Genomic DNA, 24463 nt, shown 5'->3' with positions numbered 1-24463 from the left:
ATAGAATGGACTGTTCTAAACTTGGGGATAAATTTATAAATCATAGGGTAACCTCAAAGAAAAATTATAAACCTTCACATCACGATAATATATTCATAAGCTACAATCATCCTAATATTATTTTGAACAAACTTTTATCTTTCATCCTATACCACCAGAGTTCCCATAATATGATTAGGATATGCTTAGGATTCAAATTTTTAAAAATTTATTTAATTTTTTGTTGAGAATATGCACTTCAAAATATACACTAATTAAACAGTTTGTACAGGAGCTCTGATGGCATAGGGCCTAAGGCACTTGACTGCTAACCAGAAGGCTGGCAGTTCAAACCCACCAGCCACTCCTTGGAAGGAAGGTGTGTCAATCTACTGCCATAGTGATTCCACCTAGGAAACCCAAGGAGGGGTTGCTATGAGTCGAGGCCAACTCGATGGCACATAACAACAACAACAACAACATATACTATTCAGTGACATTGTTGAAACTCTGACTTTCAATCATTCTCACTTTCCTTTTCCAATTTGTCCCTCCCCCATTAAACAAATTCACAAACTTCTAAGATTCCTGTTTAATCCTTCAAGTTGCTATTGTCAGTTTGCTCCCATACAGATAGTTCTTAAAATAGCACAATGCTCAAGGTTTATATTCTTTACTAGTTAAGCTAGACTATTGCTTGGTTTTAAGGAGCTCTGGTGGTATAGAGGTTAGGACATATGGCTGCTAACCAAAAGTTTGATCTTTTGAACCCACCAGCTTCTCCATGAAAGAAAGTTGAGGCAGTCTGGTTCCATAAAGACTTACAGCCTTGGAAACCCAATGGACGTCTCAATGAATTGGAATCAACTCAGTGACAGTGAGTTTGTTTTTTGGGAGGTTGTTTGGTTTTAAGAGGAATTCAGGAGATATTTTTGGCTTAAGGATTAACAATAATCCTAGGGCAATTGTTTCATAGGTTTGTCTAGCCTCAATGCCTCTAAACAGTGTGGATTCCAAGAGAATTTCTATTTCTGTTCTGTGTTGTTGTTGTTAGGTACTGGCTCCAACTCATAGCAACCCTATGTACAATAGAATGAAACACTGCCCAGTCCTGTGGCAGCCTCACAATCTTTGCTATACCTGAGCCCATCATTATAGCCACTGTGTCAATCCATCTCATTGAGGTTCCTCACCTTCTTCATTGACTCTCCACTTTACCAAGCATGATATCCTTCTCCAGGGAACGGTCCCTTCTGACAACATGTCCAAAGTAGGTGAGATGAAGTCAGGCCATTCTAGCTTCCAAGGAGCACTCTGGCTGCACTTCTTCCAGGACAGATCTGTTAGTTCTTCTGGCAGTCCATGGTACTTTCAGTATTCTTCACCAACACCACAACACAAAACCATCAATTCTCCTTTGATCTTCTTTATTCATTGCCCAGCTTTCACATGCATACAAGGTGATTGAAAATACCATGGCTTGGGTCAGATGCACCTTAGTTTTCAAAGAGACATCTTTGCTTTTCATTATTTTGAAGAGGTCTTTTGCAGCAGATTTACCCAGTGCAATGTGTCCTCTGATTTCTTTACTGCTGCTTCCATTGGTGTTGATTGTGGAATCAAGTTATATGAAATCTTTGACAACTTCCATCTTTTCTCCATTTATCGTGATGCTGCTTATAGGTCCAGTTGTGAGAATTTGGTTTTCTTTAAGTTGAGGCATAATCCATACTACAGACTGTAGTCTTTAATCTTCATCAGTAAGTGCTTCAAGTCATCCTCACGTTCAGCAAGCAAAGTTGTGTCATGTGCATATTGCAGGTTGTTAGTGACTCTTCCTCCAATCTTGATGCCACACTCTTCTTCATATAATCCAACTTCTTGGATTATTTGTTCAGCATACAGATTGAACAAGTATGGTGAAAAGATATAACCCTGACACACTCCCTTCCTGATTGTCAACCATGCAGTATCTCCTTTTTTTGTTCAAATGACAGCCTCCTGGTCTATGTATAGATTCTTCATGAGCACAACTAAGTGTTCTAGAATTCCTATTCTTCTCAATGTTATCCATAATTTTCTATGATCCACACAATAAAATGCTTTTGCACAGTCAGTAAAACGTAAGTAAACATCTTTCTGGTATTCTTTGCTTTCAGCCAAGATCCTTCTGATATCAGTAATGATATCCCTCTTCCCACATCCTCTTCTGAATCCAGCTTGTATTTCTGGAAGTTCTCTGTCAATATACTGCTGCAACCATTTTTGAATTATCTTCAGCAAGATTTTACTTGTGTGTGATATTAATGGCATTGTTCGATAATTCTCACATTCCGTGGGATCACCTTTTTTCTGAATGGGTACAAATATGGATCTCTTTCATTCAGTTGTCCAGGTAGCTGTCTTCCAAATTTCTTGGCATAGACAAGTGCGTGCCTCCAGCACAGCATCCATCCGTTTGTTGGAACATCTCAGTGGGTCTTCTGTCAATTCCTGGCACCTCGTTCTTTGCCAATTCTTTCAGTACAGCTTTGACTTCTTCCTTTAGTACCATTGGTTCTTGATCATATGCCACCTCCTGAAATGAATGAATATCAACCAATTCTTTTAGGTGCATTGACTCTATGTATTTCTTCCATCTTCTTGTGATGTTTCCTGCATCATGAATGATGAATTTTGCCCATAGAATCTTTCAGTATTGCAACTTGTGGCTTGAATATTTTCTTCAGTTCTTTCAGCTTGAGAAATGTAAAGTGTGTTGTTCCCTTTTGGTTTCCTAACTACAGGTCTTTGCACATTTCATTATAATAATTGACTTTGTCTTCTTGAGCTGCTCTTTGAGATTTTCTGTCCAGCTCTTTTATCCTGCCATTTCTTCCTCTCATTTGCTTTAGCTACCCTCCAATCAAGAGCAAGTTTCAGAATCTCTTCTGACATGCATTTTGGTCTTTTCTTCATTTCTTGTCTTTCTAATGACCTTTTGCTTTCTTCATGTGTGACGTCCTTGATGTCATCCCACAATTCCTCTGCTGTTTGGTGTTCAATGCATCAAATCTATTCTTTACATGGTCCCTAAATGGAGGAGGTATATAATCAAGGCCATATTTTGGCTCTTATGGACTTGTTTTAATTGTTTTCAGGTTCAACTTGAACTTGCATATGAGCAGTTGATGGTCTGTTCCACAGTCAGCTCCAGGCCTTGTTTTGGTTGAAGTTATTGAGTTTCTCCATCACCTCTTTCCACAGATGGAGTCAGTCTGATTCCTGTGTCCTTCTGGCAATGTCCACATGGATAGCCATTGTTTATGTTGAAAAAAGGTATTTGCAATGAATAAGTTGTTGGTCTTGCAAAATTCTGTCATGCAGTCTCCCGCTTTATTTCTATCACCAAGGCCATATTTTCCAACTATAGGTGATTCTTCTTTGTTTCCAACTGTTGCATTCCAATCACCAGTGATAATCAACACATCTTGATTGCACATTTGGTCAATTTCAGACTGCAAAAGTTTATAAAAATGTTCAATTTTCTCATCTTTGGCTTTGATGATTGGTACACAGATTTGAATAATAGTAGTATTAACTGGTCTTTCTTGTAGACGTATGGATCTTATCCTATCACTGACAGCATTGTACTTCAGGATGCATCTTAATGCATTCTTTGTGACGATGAATGCTGTGCCATTCCTCTTCAGTTTCTTGTTCCCAGTATAGTAGATCATATGATTGTCTGACTCAAAATGGCCAAAACCAATCCATCATAGCTCACTAATACCTAGGACATCAATCTTTATGCTTTCTGTTTCATTTTTGACAACTTCCAATTTTCCTAGGTCCAACCTTTGTACATTCCATGTTCCAACTATTAATGAATGTTTGCAGTTGTTTCTTCTCATTTTGAGTCATGACACATCAGAAATGGAAGTCCCAAAAGCTTTACTTCATCCATATCATTAAGTTTGACTCTACTCTAAGGAGGCAGTTCTTCCCTAGTCATATTTTGAATGCTTTCTGACCTGAAGAGCTAATCTTCCAGCACTATATCAGATAGTTTCAGGGCTATTCATATATTTTTCCAGTAATATATCAAACAGTGTTTCACTGCTATTCATAAGGTTTTCACTGGCCAATTGTTTGAGCAGCACATGGCCCTTTCCTTCTTCCAAGTCTGTCTTAGCCTGGAAGCTCTCCTGAAGCCTGTCCACCGTGGGTGACCCTACTGGTACTTGAAATACCAGTGGCATAGCATCCAGCCTCACAGCAAAATGCCAGCCACCACAATATGATAAACTAGTAAACAAGTGGGTCCTGTTCTGTATTTCCCCTTTTAGATTAGGATTCTTCTATAGAATCTTTGATCAAGATGTTCAGCAATGGAACTCGGCACCATCCAGTTCTTCTAGTCTATGGCAAAGGAAGGAGGTGTTTATAGAAACAATTAACCACACATTCCATTCCCTTCTGCTATTCTTGACCATCTTCTTCCTCTGCTGCTCCAGGCAAATAGAGACAAATTTTTGTAACTTAGATGGCTACTTGCAGGCTTTTTAGGTCCTACTCAATGAACTAAAACAAAACCAAAACCAAAACCACTGCCATCGAGTCAATTCCAACTCATAGTGACCCCCATTGGGTTTCTGAGGTAGTAAATCTTTACGAGAGCATATTGCCCAATCTTCCTTCCACAGAGTGGCTGGTGGGATTGAACCACCAACCTTCTGGTTAGCAGTCAAATGCCTTAGGCACTGAACTAGGACATAGAAAAGAAGCACTAAACTTGGTATTAGGTCAATTAACTGTGATGTCCCATGAAACTATGACCCAAAACATCCAAACCAAGAAATAAAATCTTATGAGGTATTTGGTTGTACATAAGCAACCTCAGCAGCTGCTCTTTTATTTTTGCTGTCATTGTAAACATGACAATCATACAACTTTTGCCAATTCAACCTTTTACAGCTGTACAACATATTGACAGCAATTACATTAATTGGCTATGTAAACCTACTGTTAAGCAATGTGATTTTTTCAATGGTTGTAAACTGTAAACGAAAACTCAGTGCTCCTTAAACAACTACTCATCTCTTGCCCCACTTGCCCCTGCCCTGGTAATCACCAGTAGCCTTTGGTCTCTATACATTTGCAAGTTATTTTATTTTTATCTAAGCGAGGTTGTATAATAGTTGTCATTTTGTGATTGACTTACTTCATTCTGCATAATGTCTTCAAATCCCATCCATGTTATAACATGTATAAGACTTCATTTATCTTTCTGGCTGAATACTATTCCACTGTATATGTGTACCAAATTTTGTTTATTCATTCATCCATTGATAGGAGTTTAGGTTGTTTACACCTTCTGACTACTGTGAGTAATGCTGCAGTATATATTGGTATGCATACATCTGTTCACTTTGCTGCTTTCAAGTTTCTTGGGTATATTCCTTATGGTGGAATTGTTGAGTCATATGAATTCCTAGAGAAATAAGGAAAATAAATAAGGTATTATTAAGGCAGAACTGAAGCCCAAAGTTTTGGTTACTCCATGCCACATTAACAGAAATACCACAAGTGTAATGGCTTTGATGTAAAAGAGTTTATTGTTCTCCTATAGTTTTGGAGGTTAGAAGTCAGAGTTCAAAGTGCCAAGTTCTAGGGACTGGGTGAAAGTCCATTGATCTTGGGCTTCAGCTCTGCCTCTTGCTCCTAGCTCACTGAAGCTGGAGGCTTTTCTTAACTCAGGCAGCTGCTGGCTGTTGAGGCTTTCAAACCCAAGGTTGACAAGTAAACAGGCACAGTCCCAAGATTATCTAACAACATGGCATGCCACTAGTTCAAGTGCAGAAAAAGTCCCAAGATTGGCCCGGCCTGGCAGACCGGTGAATGAGACTCGGCTATACGCAGGGTCCAATTGTGTCAAAAAGCTCAAAGACCTTCTCAAAGTTTCTTCTTACATACTGGAAACAGACCATATCTCTAAGGCAGCTATTCAGCTGCTCACTGCAGATTCCACCATGGAGTTCATTACCAGTCTCATCATGGATAATACCACATCCAGCTGTCCAGCCACTCAAAACCAAGCTCAGCCAAATTGACACAAAACCTTAACTACCACACCCAAGATCAAGGGGCTTTCACCCAGGCCCCGGACCCAGCACTCTGAATTTGAACTTCTGGATTCCTAAACTAAAAGAATTAATTCCTGTTTGTTACAGCCATCCATTTGTGGTATTTCTGTTTTAGCAGCACTGAAGAACCAAGACAATATCCCTACTGTAATAGAATGGATGGCATGATCTTATCTGTAGAAAATTCCAAAGAATCCATAAGAAAGTTTCTAGAACTAGTAGAGGACTTTAACAAGTTGTTGAGTACTAGGTCAACAAATGAAAATCAGCTGGGTTTCTATACACCAACAATGAGAAATCCGAAAGGGAAATTGGCGGGGGGGGGGAATTCTACTTACAGTAGCCTTTGTGAGAATAAAATACCTAGGAATATATTTAACCAGAGATGTGAAAGATTTAGATTTCTATAGATAGATAGATAGAGATATGTTCATACTTCTTGGTTTTCTCTGTGCTGCTTTAATCTGTGGTTTAGTATCTATCATGAATTTTGGAAAATTTCAGCCATTATTACTCTTATATTTATTCTATACCCTTCACTTTCTTTTTCCTCTGGTATTCCCATTACACAATGTTATACCTGTTGAAAGTGTCTCACAATCATTGAATATTCTGTTTCCTTTTTATTAGTATTATTTCTCTTGGCTTTATAGTTTAAATGTTTTGATTGACATATTTTCAAGCTCACCAAATTCTTTACTTAGCCTTGCCCATTCTACTGAAAAGCCTATTAAAGGGATTTTTACATATGTTATAGTATTTGATTTCTAACATATTTTTCATTCTTTCATAGTTTCCACTGCTCTGCTTACATTACCCAACTATTCTTGCAGTCATTAAAAAATAAAACAAAAGAGAAAACCACTGCTATACTGCTATCCAGTTGATTCCAACTCATAGCAACCCCCACTGGGTTTCTGAGGCCATACATCTTTACGGAAGTAGATTACCCCATCTGCCTTCCACAGAGTGGCTGGTGGGTTTGAACCACCAACCTTCTGCTTAGCAGTCAAGCACCTTAGGCCCACGCCACCAGAGTTATTTAAACTTCTTAGTCCGATAATTCCAAATCTCTGACATATTTGAGAGTGGTTCTGATGTTTGTTCTGCCTCTTCAGACTATGTTATTGGTCTTTCAGTAGGTCTTATTTTTTATTTTTATTTATTTATTTTAAGCTATCTATAATGGATTTGGTAAAAGAAACTGAAGTAGATGGGGCTTTAGCAGCTAGGAATTAGGCTTTGTTTATTGTTTACTCTAGCTGTGGTGACAGAGGCTAAAGTTTCCTTTTTGTCCTTGTTTTTATCTCTTTTGTTGTCTTTGGGATTCCCTAGAGGTACCTTCTTGGGAGCTCTGGTAGTGTAGTGCCTAAGGCATTTGACTACTAACCAGAAGGCTGACAGTTCAAACCCACCAGCCACTCCTCGGAAGGAAGGTTGGACAATCTATTGCTGTAGTGATACTGCCTTGGAAACCCAAGGAGGGGTCGCTATGAGTTGGACCTGATTCGATGGCAGTGGGTTTGGTTTGGTTTGGTTTAGAGGTATCTTCTTAAATATAATCTGAGGCTTGAAGTTTTCTTGTAAAGTGATTCTACCCTGTTGACATTGTGGAAATGTGTGTGGAGAGAGGAAGTGTTTTATAGTCTTATGGTTAAGCCTTAGTGTTTTAGTGAGTCTGTACCCCTAGGCTATGATTTTCATGAATTCTTCTCAACTCCCATCACCCTCTTATTTGAGAGAGGAAGACTCAATAGGTTTGAAGTGGAGTTCAAATTTCCTTCCCCCAGGTCTGTTAGATTTTGGTGATACCCAAGTTGATTAGTCTTTTGCAAAACAGTTTTTCTTTTAGACAAACTTTGTTAAGGAGAAGAGAGAGCTCTGGATGTCTTTCAAAATAATTTCTCCTTTCTCCTCCTTCCAGAAACTTGAGTGACTTTTTCTCCAGTTTTCTTCCTGGGAACCTAGTGGTGTTCTTGGAGGTAAAACTCATAAAAGTGTAAGACCCCTTCCCTAAAACTGGGGCCCCTGGAGTTTTTAACTCTCAAGGTAGTCCACAAGAAGTATCCAGTTATTCACCAATTACATTGTAAAGTGATTCTACCGGTAGTGACAGTGACTGGAAGAAGACTCATTAACAACTGTGATATGCAGATGACACAACCTTGCTTGCTGAAAGTGAAGAAGACTTGAAGCACTTACTTACTGATGAATGTCAAGGACTACAGCCTTCAGGATGGATTACACCACAACATAAAAGAAAACAAAAATCTTTACAACTGGACCAATAAATAACATCATGATAAATATAGAAAATATAGAAGTTGTCAAGTATTTCATGTTACTTGGATCCACAATCAATGATCATGGGAGCAGCAGTAAAGAAATCAAACCACATATTGCGTTGGCAAAATCTGCTGCAAAAAATCTCTTTAAAGTGTTAAAAAGCAAACATGTCACTTTGAGGACTAAAGATAAGGTGTTTTCAATCATCTCATATGCATTCAAAAGCTGGACAATAAATAAGAAGTCTGAAGAATAGATGTCATTGAATTACAGTGTTGGTGAAGAATATTAAATATACCATGGAATGCCAGAAAAACATACAAATCTGTCTTGGATGAAGTACAGCCAGTATGCTCGTTAGAAGCAAGGATGGCAAGATTTCATCTTACTAACTTTGGAAATGTTATTAGAAAGGACCAGTCCCTGGAGAAGGACATTATGGTTGGTAAAATAGAGAGTCTGAAAAAGAGCAAGACCCTCAACAAGATGGATCGACGCAGTGGCTGCCACAGTGCTCTCAACCATAGCAACAATTGTGAAGACAGCAGAGGGTCATGCAATGTTTTATTCTGTTTTATGTCGGGTTGCTATGAGTCAGAACCAACTTGATGGCACCTAACAATAACATACTGACTCCAGTTGTGGCCTTCTGCTCCTGAACTTCTGCTCTCAGTAGGCTGTGATTCTCTGGATCAGTCTGTCTGTCTCTCCAGTTTTCAGGGAAGCAATTTGCCCTGTGACCTCAGTTATCTTATGCATCTAAGAAGAATTGGTGATTTTCAGTTTGTTGAACTTTTTTCTTGTTGTGAGGGCAGCAATGATCATTGCATGTCAGCCTGGAAACCAAAAGTCTATCCATTCCTTTACTTTTAAAGATGGAGAAAATGCCCAGAGAAGGAAAGGGACTTATACAAAATCAGAGAATGAAAGCCAAGAAGGTAACTCAGGCTTTCTTCTCCTTCACATGTTAGGCTGTTCTTTTAAGAGACTCAAAGTGAAGAGACTTCAGTAGTGAAAATATAAGTAGATAGATAATTCTGGAGTCTATAAGAAAATAAATGTGAGGTGTACGTGTGTGTAATTTGGATAAGACTTGATTTGCATGGATATAGCAGTGGGGCAAGGAGTTGGCATCCTTCCTACTGAGCTGTACTCTGCAGAGAGTGCAGCCCCAGATTCAAAGCAGGACCAATGAGCAGGAGAAACTGTTCATAGCAAATCCTCTTCTGCAGCATATCTGGATAAGATAGTGACTACGGGGCAGAAGACACAGGGGTGGTAGACCCAGATCTCACCCTCAACTTGCTCAGTTGCTCAAGTAAGGTCCCATGTTAGTTTAATGTTCCAGAATCTGGAGCACTCAGGACTAAGTCATTCTGAATAGTCATGTTCAACTGGTAAGTGAGAAGTTGTTTCCTTGACATCAACATTCTTCAAAATGTATTAATCACTTTGCATGGAAAGACTTCTGTATTTACTGGTCTCCTTGCCATTTTACATAGATAGACTCAAGCATAATTTTAGGGCATTTTTAACTTTTTCACCTCTGTTCTATCATGCTTCATGCAATGGGCCCTTAGGCATTGTCAGAATCTGCTTTTTGCAGTAGAAGGGCAATTTGCTTCTATATTGAGGCGCCCTGGATGGTTCTCTGATGACCCTTGTAACTGATACATATTTTTCCATTTTCCCCTGGGGGGTCAAATCTACAGTCTCATTTTAGCTTTTCCCTGCTTCTCAAATCACCATAAGTATTTTTTTTTTTTTTTTTTCCCACTAGCTTTGCCCTGTACAAGCTGTGTTAGCCTGGAACAGCCATTTGCTCTCTCAGAGACTTGCTCTCCTAGTGGGTTAATGGTAATGATATTATTTTCCCTACAGTGTTGTAGGATTAAGTAAGGCGCTGTGAATACCATGCATAGTCCCTCTTCCTCTTCTTCTATACTTTACTCAGGGGTTCTTCTGCAGGACACCTTGCCTAATCTTTGCAACAAAGCTCACTCTCATTCTGTGAACAACTCTCAGACTGGTGGCCGAGTGCTTTCTTCCCACAATTCCCACATTTTCAAGTAAAATCTCCTATCTAGTTGAGTTTGACTCTTGTTTCATATTTGGTGCTTGATTGAATTCCTGTCATTATAACTAATTCGAGAATAAGTTATTTGAAGAAGAAGCCTCTATTGTTGTTATTATTGTTTTTTGGTTTCCTATTTTGCCTCTCAACACAGTGCCAAGGAAAAACAGTGTTCTTAAGTGCCTATTTGGCTGAAATATCTGCTGAGTGCAGTAATAGTCATAAGGCTGAGGACAGATACCACAGTTCTCCTTTCCTTCAAAGTACTTGGTCGGATTGCACTGCCCCAACCCTCTTTGAAGTTAGGTGCTGCAAGTGGCATGCTTTGGCCAGTGAAATGAGAGTGGAAGTGATGTGTGTTACTTCCAGGAAGCAGTGTGAAGAGTCAGTGCCTGGTTTGCCATGTGATCTTCTCTGACTTTACCGATCATGGAGACATGAGCCAAGGCAAAGCCTGGGCTGCACAAGGCCCCAGATGCCTATATATGTAGAGTCTCCTGGCAACCTGTGCTTGGACAAATGAGGTGAGCAAGAAATAAACTTTTGTTATATTAAGGCAACGAGATATGGTGTTATTTGTTAGTCCAGCAAGACCTAGCACGTCCTAGGTTATGAATGAGTACATCCTATGTTGTTGTTGTTGTTGTTAAGTGCTGTCGAGTCAGACCCAACTCATAGCGACCCCTCCTCGGGTTGCCAAGGAGGTATCACTACAGAAGTAGATTGTCCAACCTTCCTTCCAAGGAGTGGCTAGGGGGTTTGAACCCGCCAGCCTTCTGGCTAGCAGTCAAGTGCCTTAGGCATTATGCTACCAGAGCTTCCGAGTAGATCCTATAGTTCTTATGAACAATAATTTGTTCCCTGTGAAGTGCTTCTTCCTCTGGATTCTCCCTTCGTTAAGGCCATGCATCCTACAACTGGTCCAAATAGCCCATAGTACTGCCTCAGTGGATAGCTTGGGAAGAGAAATCGATAGCTCTTTGCAGTCCTGAGCTCTTCCGCTACGCGTGCCACAACAGCAGCAACAACAAAACATTACTCAGTATTCTCTGGTCTCTTGTGGCTGTGGAGCTCCTCTGTTCTGTACCCCTGACTCCTTTTGAGCAGATGGGAACATTTCCAAGACTATTTGAGCTTGTCAGTCATGTGTCAGATTTTTCATTATATAGTTTTCCAATTAAGTTAATTGAATTGAAAACTCCCTTCGTATGAATAAGAGACCTCGACTTTCCCTAACTGCTTAATGACTTTCAACTACAAAGGCATGTTCTTCTTCTCTTTCATTTGACTTCAAACACCCTTTGCTGAGCATTTCAATCATCTTAATACAAATGCAATGCAAGTGGTTTCCAAGTAGAAAAACACTATGAAAATGTTTGGAACTTGTTGGGTGTGCACGTGTAATTATATATTTATAATTTTTTAAGCTCTAGCAAGAGCCTTATCTTTTCCCCTAAAATTCCTTTAATGTCCTCTGCCTAGCTAAGTGAAGCTATCTGCAATCCTGGGCTCAGTACAGTTACTTGTAATTACGTTCAGGTGCAAAACAATTTCTAATGCTTTGAATTCTTTTTCCACTGTATTGAAGTAAATAGAAGTAATTTATTATTGAAAGCACTGCTGCTCTGCCGATTTGGTGGGTGTGAGTTGACATTTGGGATATTGTGTAATGTATAATAAGTCTGAAATGAGTGGTTCTGATCCAGTCTGCATCATAGGCAATTTCTCTTGTAGGGCAAAATGCTTGTAAATTAAGTTGTGTATCTTCACGAAGGCAGGGAATGGCATAAACTGTGGAAATATTGATTTTGATTCTGCTTTCCTTAGAAATTGTTTTGGATGTGTATTCAGAAACATATTTTCTCTGAGATAGAACCCTGTATTTTTTTGCCAGAGAGATGTTTGAAAGACATCTTTGGTAGGAATTGTTTTTCAGATGTTATGGAAAAAAAATCAATAGGGGCTAATTTCTACTTGTCACTTTCTGTGAATATTGCTTGATGGGGCTGAAGACCAGCCACAAAATTAGACTGGGATCTCTTCCCTCTGCATCTCCATCCTTTCCTCTCCAGCCTGGGCTATACAGAATGCCTCTACCCAAAGGGAGGTCCACAGGTGGGCCTTGCTCCAAAATGACAAGCTGAGGAAGTTATTGCCTGGCCAAGAGGAGGAGAGGAAATAGCTGGGGAAGCAAAATGACATGCACAGGCTGCCAGGAGAAGATGGAAAAGAGAGCCGTTGTTTATAAAAAGGCAACATTATTGAGTTGGAAGGCACCAATCACAAGATGAAGGAATGTGTGAATTTACCTGGAAATCACACTAAAACAGGACAAATTTCTCACACCACTTCAGGAAATAGTATGTGCTCTGTCTCTCTGGCCTCAGGATCTTATTCTCCTTCTTGCTTTTGCCTGGCTCAATTGATTCCAGGAATTACATTCTAGACCATTAGGAGTAAATGATTCAATGTTGGTACCCATAGAGTCCTTTCTTCCTTCTGACAAAATAGTACATTTGCCCAAATTCACTTATAACTGTTATAAATGTCAGTGATCATTTTGAAGTGCCCTTTAGCTCAACTCTTCCCACACACTAGAGAGGGAAGCTAAGGAACTAGGTGCCTTGTAAACTTCTAGAGGTAGCCTGTTGTTTCTACCATGGTTTCTGCTTCTGGGACTAAGTTACTGGATTCAGAAGGCCTCCAGAGTGCACCAGTCATTTACTGGCTAGAAGAGCCAAACACAGTCCACTCTCTGATGTTGCTATAATTGGCTGCAGGGAAATCACCCCTGGCTCATGGCAACCTCATGCCCAATAGTGTTGTGATCTATTGTAACCCACAGGGTTTTCATTGGCTGGCTTTCAGAAGTAGATCACCAGACCCTCCTTCCTAGTTTGTATTCATCCTGGAAGCTCTGCTGAAAACTGTTCAGCATCATAGCAATGCACTAGCCTCTACTAACAGACAGGTGGTGGCTGCATGTGAGGTGCCTTGGTCAGGAATCAAACCCAGGTCTCTAGCATAGAAGGCAAGAACTCTACTACTGAATACCCAATGCCTCTCGAGGTCTGCTAGTATGCACCCCCAAAATCCAGTCTCCATCTTTCCCTGACATGTTCTGTGCTCTAAGGCTCATCACAACTGTTTACATCACTGGGCTTCCTTCCCTTTGGCTCCTTATGTAGTTTTAACAATGGAAGGCACTGTCAGGACATACAAGGACAGGAGAGACAGGTTAATGTATTTCTTTGCTTGTCTCCTTCCAAGTCTCTTGAAGTGGCTGATCCTCTATGACCAGTATCATATTAGACCCTCCCTCCTCAATGATGTGAGCTCTCACTAGAGCCTTCATCTCCAGTGGTGGGATGACTTGCCTGTGGTTGCTAGACTCTGGATGTTTTAACATTCCTTATTGATCCTTTGATCACGTTAAAGTCTCTTCATTTGAACTCTCTAGGGTACATTCTTTTACTTGATTAGACCCTGCCTGATAAAGACAGGCAGTCTAAGTTTGGTAGAAATAAGGAAACTTGGAAGTTAGAATGGTCAAGCAAGTCTTCCCAGAAGAGATGGGGTTTGAGCTGTAGCTTGAAGGAATTGATTAAATAAAGTATGAGAAATTCCAGATAATGGAGAATTGGGGGAGAAATAGCTTGTATCTAACTGGACTCTAGTTTTCTGTCATTTGCAATTAAATAACCTGGCTTAAGCAAAAGGAATTGATCAATTCATGTAAGTAAAAATCCAAGTTTCAGGCACAGCTGGACTTAGGAACTCAAAATCATCAGGACTCGGTCTTTTTTTTTTTTTTTTCACCCTTTTTCCCTGCCATCTCTCAGCTCTGTTTCTTCCTCGTTGCATTTCTTCTCTGACAGAAGACTCTCTCTGTTTAATACAAAATTGACTCCAGGTCTGTTTGGTGCAAAACTGACCCCAAGAAGCTCTGGACATAATTGTTCTGATAGTGCTCTGTCAGAAGGAGAGGGATGATTTTTCTTTTAACACCCAAGGGACCTCTCCCAAAAGACCCTGATTGACTGACACAACCCCAGACTACTCACTGTGTCGAAAGGATTGGAGCATTCTAAGTGCTAACCAGTGTATTATTACCACACATATGGTCAGGGAGTAGAGGCCTTTGGATTGATATTCTGTCATGCTGGAAAGGGGCAGCTTTCAGAAGGAATGTGTGGGGAGGCAAAAGAAAATTCACAGACGTCTACCACAGATCTCAACTTCTCCACCTACATGGGCTTGAAGCCAACGCAGGCTCTGTGGGATGATGTTAAAATGCCAATTCCTGAAAATAAGCTGACCTTAACCCAAGCATGAGCCACTGAGTCTGAATTCACATGAGATGCAGTGACTTGAAAAAGCGCTTTGCTGAGTGAATGTCTACTGCTCCCTGTCTCCAAAACTTCTAGCCCATATACCTGCCTGACATGGAGACCCACAATTCAATTCTGGAGGTCAGGGAATTGGAATTAATGACAGGGGAGCAAATATTTCTTCCACTCCCATGCTGATGGTAATGTTCACCCAGAGGGAGATGAGGCTAACAGAAGTGTCATTCTTCCCAAAACAACAATAACATAAAGCCTTTTGTGTTAGTATTTTGTCCAGAAGGATGGTTGAATGACCCTCCCAAGCTTCACCTCCTTAACTTGATGCTAATCATCTTTGTCCTTAACCAATCATCCAGTGGTTTCCAGAGCAGTAGAGTGTGACTTCCTGTAACACTTGTATTTTATACATTTAAATTATTGGTAGCTTTAAAGACAGGGCAAATGCCTTAAAACAATAAGGCTTTCAGGCAGCCCTACTGAAAAAGATAATGCCAGCTTCTGATAAATTCACCTGGAAAATTTTCAGATACAAAATGCAGTTAATGATATGTGTGTGTGTGGAGAGTGATAGGAGGGAGTGGTACACATTTGGGATGACTAAGAATCTGTTCCAAGGTGCCATTGCATCAGAGGGCACTTTTCTAGGTAATCTTAGAAGACGGCCAGCCTTAGAGTGATATCTGTCCAACTATTAGCTTAACATCTGACCAGTTCCTATCTTCAATTATGTCTTGATCCATTCAGCACTTTCTCCCAATGAAATCAGAATCCCATCTTTTGCCAGTTCATGGTATCATGTATTTACTCTATTGCATAAGTTTCCAGTGGAATCTCAATTGAGCTGCCAAATTTAAAGGCTCATATTGGCCTGATGATTTTCATCAGAAATCCCAGGCTGCAGCCATGAATCCAGAGCCATGAATATCCATTGCCAGCACTGAGTGCCCTCACCAATTGTCCCTGTAATGAAGAAAAGTCAAATCACACCAAGGATTTAGTGGTATGCTGAACTTGAAATCTATGGCTTCAGGGTAAGGGACTTACCCTCAAATGAAGAGTGTCTGGGGTGACAATTTGCAGTGTACCAGAGGTTCACAAAGAGATTGACACATACTGGCTCCAGGCCAGCCTTATGATTAGCACTCAGAAGGGAAGGTGTAAGAGAAGACAGAGAGACAACAAAATGGAGTCTATATTTAATGCAACTATTAAGTTGCCAGGTACTTTCAGTTTCCTTAATATTCACCTATTTCTTTAAGATATGTTCTATTATTATCTCTGTTTTACAAAGGAGAAAACTGGGACTTGGAGAGGTGAAGGAATTTGCAGGAGGCTAAACAGCCATATTTGAACTCAGGCTTTGTGATTCCACGTCCTGAAAATCATAGCTACTATGTCTGACTCATGTTGCAAACTAGTTACTATTCATGAACAAGACAATCCATTCCTGGTAGATGGAGTACTGGCAGTAGATATAGGGAAACTTTGATCAGCTAGAATATTTGCCTAATGGACCCCCTTCTGGTTAATGAAGACCATCTTTGAAGAAGAATTTTGGGAAAATAATAATAATGATAAGAACAATAGTCAACATCAGTGATTATCTACTAGGCTGAATAATGGCCATTCAAGACATCCACATCCTAATCCACAGAACCTGTGAATATTTACCTTACAACACGTTATGGATTGAATTGAGTCCTCCAATGTGTGTCACCACTATTGCTCTGTTAGTTTGTCGTACTGTGGTGGCTTGCATGTTGCCATGAGTCTGGAAGCTATGCCACCAATATTTCAAATACCAGCAGGGTCCGCATTGTGCACAGATTTCAGAAGAGATTCCAGACTGGGAAGAAGGACAGGGCCATTCCCTTAGACCCAGGGGAAGATTGATGCCAAAACACAAAGAAACCTCCAAGGAACTCTGGGCCCACAGCTGTTGGAAGGAAACAAGGAGCTTCCCCTAGAGCATTCCCCTGTTGCTGGCACCCTGAATTTGGACTTTTAGCTTCCTACATTGTAAGAAGGGAGCTCTGGTGGCATCATGCCTAAGGCATTTGACTGCTAACCAGAAGGCTGGCAGTTCAAACCCACCAGCCACTCCTCGGAAGGAAGATTGGTCAATCTACTCCCATAATGCTAGTGCCTCAGAAACCCAAGGAGGGGTCACAATGAGTTGGCTCCGACTCGATGGAAGTGCATTGTGTTGTGTTACACTGTACAAAAACACATATCTTTCTTTCTGTTTTAATTTTTATTATGATTTGGATGAACGTTTGCAGAGCAAATTCATTTTCCATACAGCAGCTCACACACATTTTGTGTCATGACATTGACTACAATTTTGCACAATGCAACAGCTCTCTTCCCACTTCTTCCCCATAGTCACCTCTTCCCTGTGTCCTTCCCTCCCATGCACTCCTTCCCCTACACACACACCAGCTGTCTCCCTATGCATACATAGCCCTTCTTTTCTCCCATGATTGATCTCTCCAAGGAGTATATCTACCTGATGTAAATGTTCATCTCATATGTCTGTCTTTTGTTTGGCTAGAAGCTGCCGGAATGGATTCAATTCCAGACCTGAAGGGCAGTTAGGGGCCATAGTCTCAGGGGTTCCACTAAGCTCTATCAGACCAGCAAAACTGGTCCTTTTTTTTTTATGATTTTGAGTTTTGTTCCACATTGTCCTCCCACTCTATTCAGCATGTCCTATATAGATGCCCCTCCAGGTGGTTGACAGTGGTAGTTGGGCACCATATAGTTCTGGTCTCATAGTCATATAAGTTGAGGATTGAATGGTGTACCAGTTCCAAATTTGTTTCTTAAAACCACCTACTTATGGTATTTCTGTTATAACAGCACTAGATAACTAAGATACATGACAAAAGGAACTTTGCAGATGTGATTAAAGATATTGAGATGGGGGAGATGATCCTGTATTATCCAGGTAGGTCCAGTGTCCTTATGAGGACTAAGGTAGTTATAAGAGGGAGATTGGAGGATCAGAGTCAGGGAAGTTGATGTGATAATGAACACAGAGCTAGTGATGGAGATGTGATGACATTATATGGCTGGCTTTGAAAATAGAGGAAAGGGCCATGAGCCAAGGAATACAAATGGCTTCTGTTGTTGTTGCTGTTGTTGTTTGCCGTCGAGTCGGACCCGACTCATAGCGACCCCTTCTTGGGTTTCCAAGGCAGTATCACTACGGAAGTAGATTGCCCCATCTTCCTTCCGAGGAGTGGCTTCTAGAAGCTGGTGAAGGCAATGTCTTAGGCTAGCTTTTCTAGAGAAGCAAAACCAATAAAGCTTATAAAAGCCTAGAAAGAAAGATAGATAGATAGATAGATAGATATAGAGATAGAGATAGATGGAGAGAGAGAGAAGGAGAGATTTCTCTCAGGTAAATGGCTCACATAGTTGTAGAGGATGGCAATTTTGTAGTTCAAACCTCAAGCTGTAGGTTTTTCCTGACTCATGCAGCTCCAGTAGCTGACAAACCCAAGATTGACAGGTAGTATAGCAGGCTGCTGACCTTACCAGATATTAAATGTAAGATTGGCAGGTAAAATTGTGGATTTTTGGCTCACAGGCTGCAAAGGCAATTCCACGATCATCAGGCAATATGGCAGGCCACTAGTGTAGCTCCAAAAACCAGAAGATAAGAAGCTAGACACAGGACCCAGATCCCACAGAAAGTCCAAGAATATTCCCAGGAAGTATATATATATATATATATATATGTATATATATATTGGAAGGAGGCCAATATGTATATATATATTGGAAGGAGGCCACTCCCTTGAGGAATCTTTCTTTCAACTGATTGGCTACTTGTGGCATATTCCCTTATGGCGGTAACTACCTTACATCTGGTCACATCGTGGAACTGATCACACCACAGCAGCTTAAACCACTCAGAATCATGGTCTGGCCAAGTTGACACACAACATTAATTATCTCAGGCAGAAAAGTAGATTCTCCGCTGAAGCTTCCAGAAGGAACTAGTCCTGCTGACACTTTAACTTTAGACCAATGAGACAGGTTTGGGCTTCTGGCTTCCATAACTATAATCAATTTTTGTGATTTTAAGCCACTAAATTTCTGGTAATTTGTTACAGTAGCAATGGGAAACTAATACAGTGTGCTTCTAAACTGTAATATGTTTATGAATCACCCAAGGATACTGTTAAAATGCAGATTCTTATAATGCACAGCTGAAGTAGGTCCTAGGATTCTGAATTTCTAACAAGCTCAGAGGGATGTAGAAGATGATATCTCCCTTGATCATCATAATGACTAAAAAGTAATTCTTAACTCCCATTTCACAGTTGAGGACATTGGAACTGAATTTAAGTAATGGATCATGGTCAGATAGTAAATGGCAAAGAATGGAACTAAATATAGTTTTGCCTGGGTTTGAAATATATGCTCTTTCCACTAAGTTCCAAAAAACATGAATAACATAGGGTAGAGAGGACAAGCCCATGATTTATCACTATGTTTACATGTTATTGTTGGGTGCCAGAGATTCAGCTCCAAGTCATAGTGACCCTATGTAAAACAGAATGAAACACTTCCCAGTCCTGTGCCAGCCTCACAATCCTTGCTCTACCTGAGCCCATCGTTGTAGCCATTGTGTCAGTCCATCTCGTTGAGTGTCTTCCCATTTTTCACTGACCCTCCACTTTACCAAGCATGACTACATGACTTCTGACAACATGACTAAAGTAGGTGAGAGAAGGTCAGGCCATTCTCATTTCCAAGGAGCATTCTAGCTTCATCTCCTCCAGGACAGATTTGTTAGTTCTTCTGACAGTCCCCAGTACTTCCAGTATTCTTCACCAACACCACAACTCAAAAGCATCAACTCTTCTTCAGTCTTTCTTATTCATTGTTCAGCTTTCATATCCACATGAGGTGATTGGAAATACCATAGCTTGGGTCAGGCACACCCAGTCTTCCAAGAGACATCTTTGTTCTTCAGCACTTTAAAGAGATTTTTTGCAGCAGTTTTCCCAGTGCAATATGTCGTCTGATTTCTTGACTGTTGCTTCTATTGGTGTTTAATGTGGAACCAAGTAATATGAAATCTTTGACAACAACAATCTTTTTTTTTTTTTAAATGGACATTAATAATTCCTTTTTCTTTGGGGTAAAATTGGATACAGTTTTGGAATGGAACCATTTGGGTTATTGGATGGTGTTTTGGTTATGAAACCCAGTAAAGTAAAAACTATTTCCCCCATCCTGGCACCTGGATGGGAATAGATAAGCAAACTAAATTACCCCCAACTATTTTCCCACCCTGGGGCAGATGAGTATTCAGTTCCTTAAAGAACTGAATGGAAAACATTCCTTCCTGCAGATGATAGATTTACTAAAAGTATTTTAGAAATAACTTGTAAATTAACTCTGGCCCAGGGACATGTACAATAGGACAAAAGGAACAAAAGTTAATTGCAACCCTCTCCCCTCTGCCCAAGCCCCTATCAGCTGATAACAGGAAACTAGTGTGACCCATCAGGAGCTCTGGTAGCATAGTGCATAAGGCACTTGACTGCTAACCAGAAGGCTGGTGGTTCAAACCCACCAGCCACTCCTCGGAAGGAAGGTTGGGCAATCCTACTTCCGTAGTGATACTGCCTCAGAAACTCAAGGAGGGATCGCTATGAGTCGGGCCGACTCGACAGCATATAACAACAACAACAACAACAGTGTGACCTATCAGCTATCATCACCCATTTCACTTCAAGCCCCAAATTCCTCAACCTTTTGTGAATATGCATAACCCCCTCTCCTGAAACCTACAAAAACTGTGTTTCATGGCATCTCGGGGAGTAAAGATCTGGGTACTAAACTACCCCTAATTCCTTGCACTGCTGCTTTGCAATAAATAATTTTCTCTCCTCTCAATCTCGGTATGTAAACTATTTTGGCCTGACTGTGCACCGGGCAGGGACCCGTGTTTGGTCGGATAACAGTTACCTAGTGCCACTCTGACAAGAATATATCACAAATGGGCTGCTTTAACAAACAGGAGATTAATCTCTTACAGTTTTGGAGGCTTTAAGTCTGAGTTCAAAGTGCCAGGCTCTAGGGGCTGGGTGAAAGCACTTCAACCTGGGATTCAGTTCTGCCTCCTGTTCCTAGCCCACTGGAGCTAGAGGATTCCTTCACTCAGACAGCTGCTGGCTGCTGAGACTGATAAACCCAAGGTTGACAAGTAAAAAGGAACAGTCCCAATGTTATCAAACCACACAGCAGGCCATTAATTCAAGTCCGTTGAAAGTCCCAAGGTAGGCAGAACATGGCATGCTGCTGAACAATGACACGGCTACATGCAGGCTTCAAGAGTACCATCAGCTAGAGACCGTTCCCCAAGACTTCTCCTTATATACAGGAAGCAGACCACATACCCAAAGGCTGCTCCAAAAGCAGACCACATACTCAGCTGCTCACAGTAGATTCCACCATGGAGTTGATTACCAGTCTCATCACGGGGAATACTACATCCAGCTGCCCAGCCACTCAACCAGGCCCAGCCAAGTTGACACACCAACTTAATTATCACAGATGGTAAAAGCAAGTCAGGAAAGTTCTACAGTATTTAATGCAATGTCACATTTTCCCATTCCCAGATCTGATTACTCTATTAACATGTGGGGAAAACAAACAAACAAATAACCCTGAGGCTCAGAACATTTAACTTGCCTCCAGTGAAAGCAATGCCTACTTTTTAGTTCCATGACTTGAAAGTCTGTCTTTTACTTACATTAAGTGGGTTTGAAGGATACAATAGCTATAAAGAACTTGAAAACATTGTGTGCTTTTCCAAAAACCTTGCAATGCTTTGCCATGAGACATTTTGGAATCTTTATTTTGATGGATATTGAAAAACAAGTAATAAATAAAGGCATTGGGACTCCAGATAGAAAATCCTCCTTTTATTTTATTAATATTATTGCAGTGTTCCCTCCCCTCCCACCCTAAAAAGTCCTTCTTTTATTTTTTTCCTTTAGCCATTTTGGGAAAACACTCATTTGCCAATTAACAAACACCAGGTAATTTGTTTGTAATGTGTGTCTCCTGTGTGTTGACTTAGCTTTCATGTCTTTTATTAGATCCTAGGCTTCATGAGGAGTCCTGAGTGGTGCAAATGGTTAATGTGCTAACCAAAAGGTTAGTGGTTTGAGTTTATCCAGAGGCACCTTGGACGAAAGACCTGGTGATTCACTCTGAACAATCAGCTGTTGAAAACCCCGTGGAGCACTGTTCTTCTACTCTGTCATACACGGTCTCCACGAGCCAAAATTGACTCCATGGTAACTAGACTGGTAAGCTTCATGAGGCAGGAACTAGGCAGCCTTCCTCAGTGCTGCCTTCCCAGTAGAGCTTTGCACCATGACTGGTACATAATAAGCATATCTGCATGAATGAAGGAGCCCTGGCAGCACAATGATTAAACGCTTGGCTGCTATCCACAATGTTGGTAGTTCAAACCTGCATGGCAACCTGCTCCTCTAAGAATTACAGCCTAGAAAACCCTGTGGGGGAAGTTCTACTCTGTCACATTGGGATCAATAGGAGTCAGGATCAACTCAATGACACTCTACAACAACAAAGCATGGATAAGTGGACCAAAAAGAACCAAACCAAACTCACTGCTGTTGAATCGGATCCAACTCATAGAGACCCCTCCCTGGGTTTCTGAGTTGGTATCATTACAGAAGTAGATTGACCAATCTTCCTTCTGAGGAGTGGCTGGTGGGTTTGAACTGCCAGCCTTCTGGTTAGCAGTCAAATGCCTTAGGCACAGTGCCACCAAAGTTCCCTGGATAAGTGGACAGGTAGACTTTATTCCTATTAGACTGAAAGCTCCTTGAAGGTATAGAGCAATTCTCATTCTTGTCATCTCTACCTGGGTTTCCATACATGCAATCACACATGAGCCTTAATTTGGTATTTGGAGCATGTAATCACCATTTCCCATGTCTATCAAATCTTCTTTGGGAAGCACTTGGATGTTAACTTCTGCATTTGACATTATAAGTCCACAGCTCAAATCTTGTGCCTACCACTGCCCTGCTGAGTGGCTACGGTCATATGATTGTAAGTCTTTGAACCTCATTTTCCTCAGCTGAGGGGAAAATGATGATGTGAAGTATTTTAAAAGCTCCAAATCAATACCCATGTCCACAAAGCAGCATATTGATAGATTGATTTAAAAAAAAAAAAAAAGAAGCTGGCCCCTTTCCTACCTGAGCTGGTCTAGCCTGATGAACATTCCTCATTCTTTAATACCAGCATCTCTTACCTCAGAGAGTTTTGTAATATCAGTTCTTCACCGCTCTGGATTAAAGAAGAATCACAATTGAAGTATGGGTAACATTGGAGAGGTTGGACAAGCAAATAAGATGTAGAGATAAAGACCTAGTCTTGGTTTGCTACCAAAGTTTGCATCCTTGCCCTGCCCTTACTAACAATAGGACCATGGGAAAATCCCCCCTCACTCTGAGCCTTGGTCCCATCTTTTGTCTCATGGGGATATCAGTGCCAATCTCACCAGATAATTTACAGAAAGTGCTTAGTACCAGGCCTGGCACAGGTGACATTCAGCAAATGGTAGTTATCACTCAACTGAGGAATACAGTGACTCTGGCTTTATTGAGGTCTAGTTTGTGTCTACATTTCTGTTTGATAGCTTCCTCATCTGTTTCCAGGTAAGATGCAGGAAAGAAACCCAAAATCCAGCATCTTCTAAAATTCCCCAGCTTCTTATTTGCACAAACCTAGTATAATGATTATATTTTTTGAAAAAAAAAAAGGACACAAAATGTTTCCTTGTGGTTCTACCTTAATAGAACTGGTGACGGCAAACAGAAAAACATCCTTACTATCCATCTATATAGGGGAAAAAAAATCAAAACATTAAAAACCAGACCTACAGGAAGTTTACTAAGAGAGAAAAGAAATGGGTAAGTTTCTGGAAAGTTAAGGTGTGAGGCCCTTGTTAATTTCTCTGAAACATTAATAAGCTGCTGCTGCCATTGTGCAATTCCCTGTTAACAAAGGCAAATCATGTGGACAGAGATGACCAGGTGAGTTAGGACCATTGATCCACCCCCACTCCCAGTCGCTTTCCATCAAAAGAAAAAATAATTTTTTTGTTGTTTGATACTTGGGATTGGACTTTTTATGCAATTGAAACCTCCCCAGGGGGGATAAAACCACACCAACATCCCTGTATCTAAAGCAAACGTTTGTTCTCTTGTGAAGCGCTCCCGGAGGCATGTTTATTGTCGAGGTCAATATCTCCAGCTCTGACTTCCCCTTACCAAAACACACTTCTAAAAAATCAGATCTGATGCTTTGTGGTAGCATTTGCGATTTGACAGTCTTGTTGCTTTCATCCGTGGACAGCTAGCTTGCTGGTTTTATTTTGCACTTTATCTTTTTTCCGATCAATAAAGCTACATAACTTGTGTTTAAGATACTACAGTAGATACTGAGGCCGGCAGACAGTACATGTTAATCAATTTTTAATTATGGCCTTAATTTTATATGATGCCATTTAATTTTATTAGATGTATTAAAGTGAAGCTGCCAGACCACAGGATCTACTGCTCCATTTGGGCCAGGGTGAG

This window comes from Orycteropus afer, unplaced genomic scaffold (genome assembly GCF_000298275.1).
Source record: "Orycteropus afer afer isolate SDZICR_OR568_19922 unplaced genomic scaffold, OryAfe1.0 scaffold00009, whole genome shotgun sequence".
NCBI lineage: Eukaryota > Metazoa > Chordata > Mammalia > Tubulidentata > Orycteropodidae > Orycteropus > Orycteropus afer.
Note: the sequence above shows the minus strand (reverse complement) of the source record.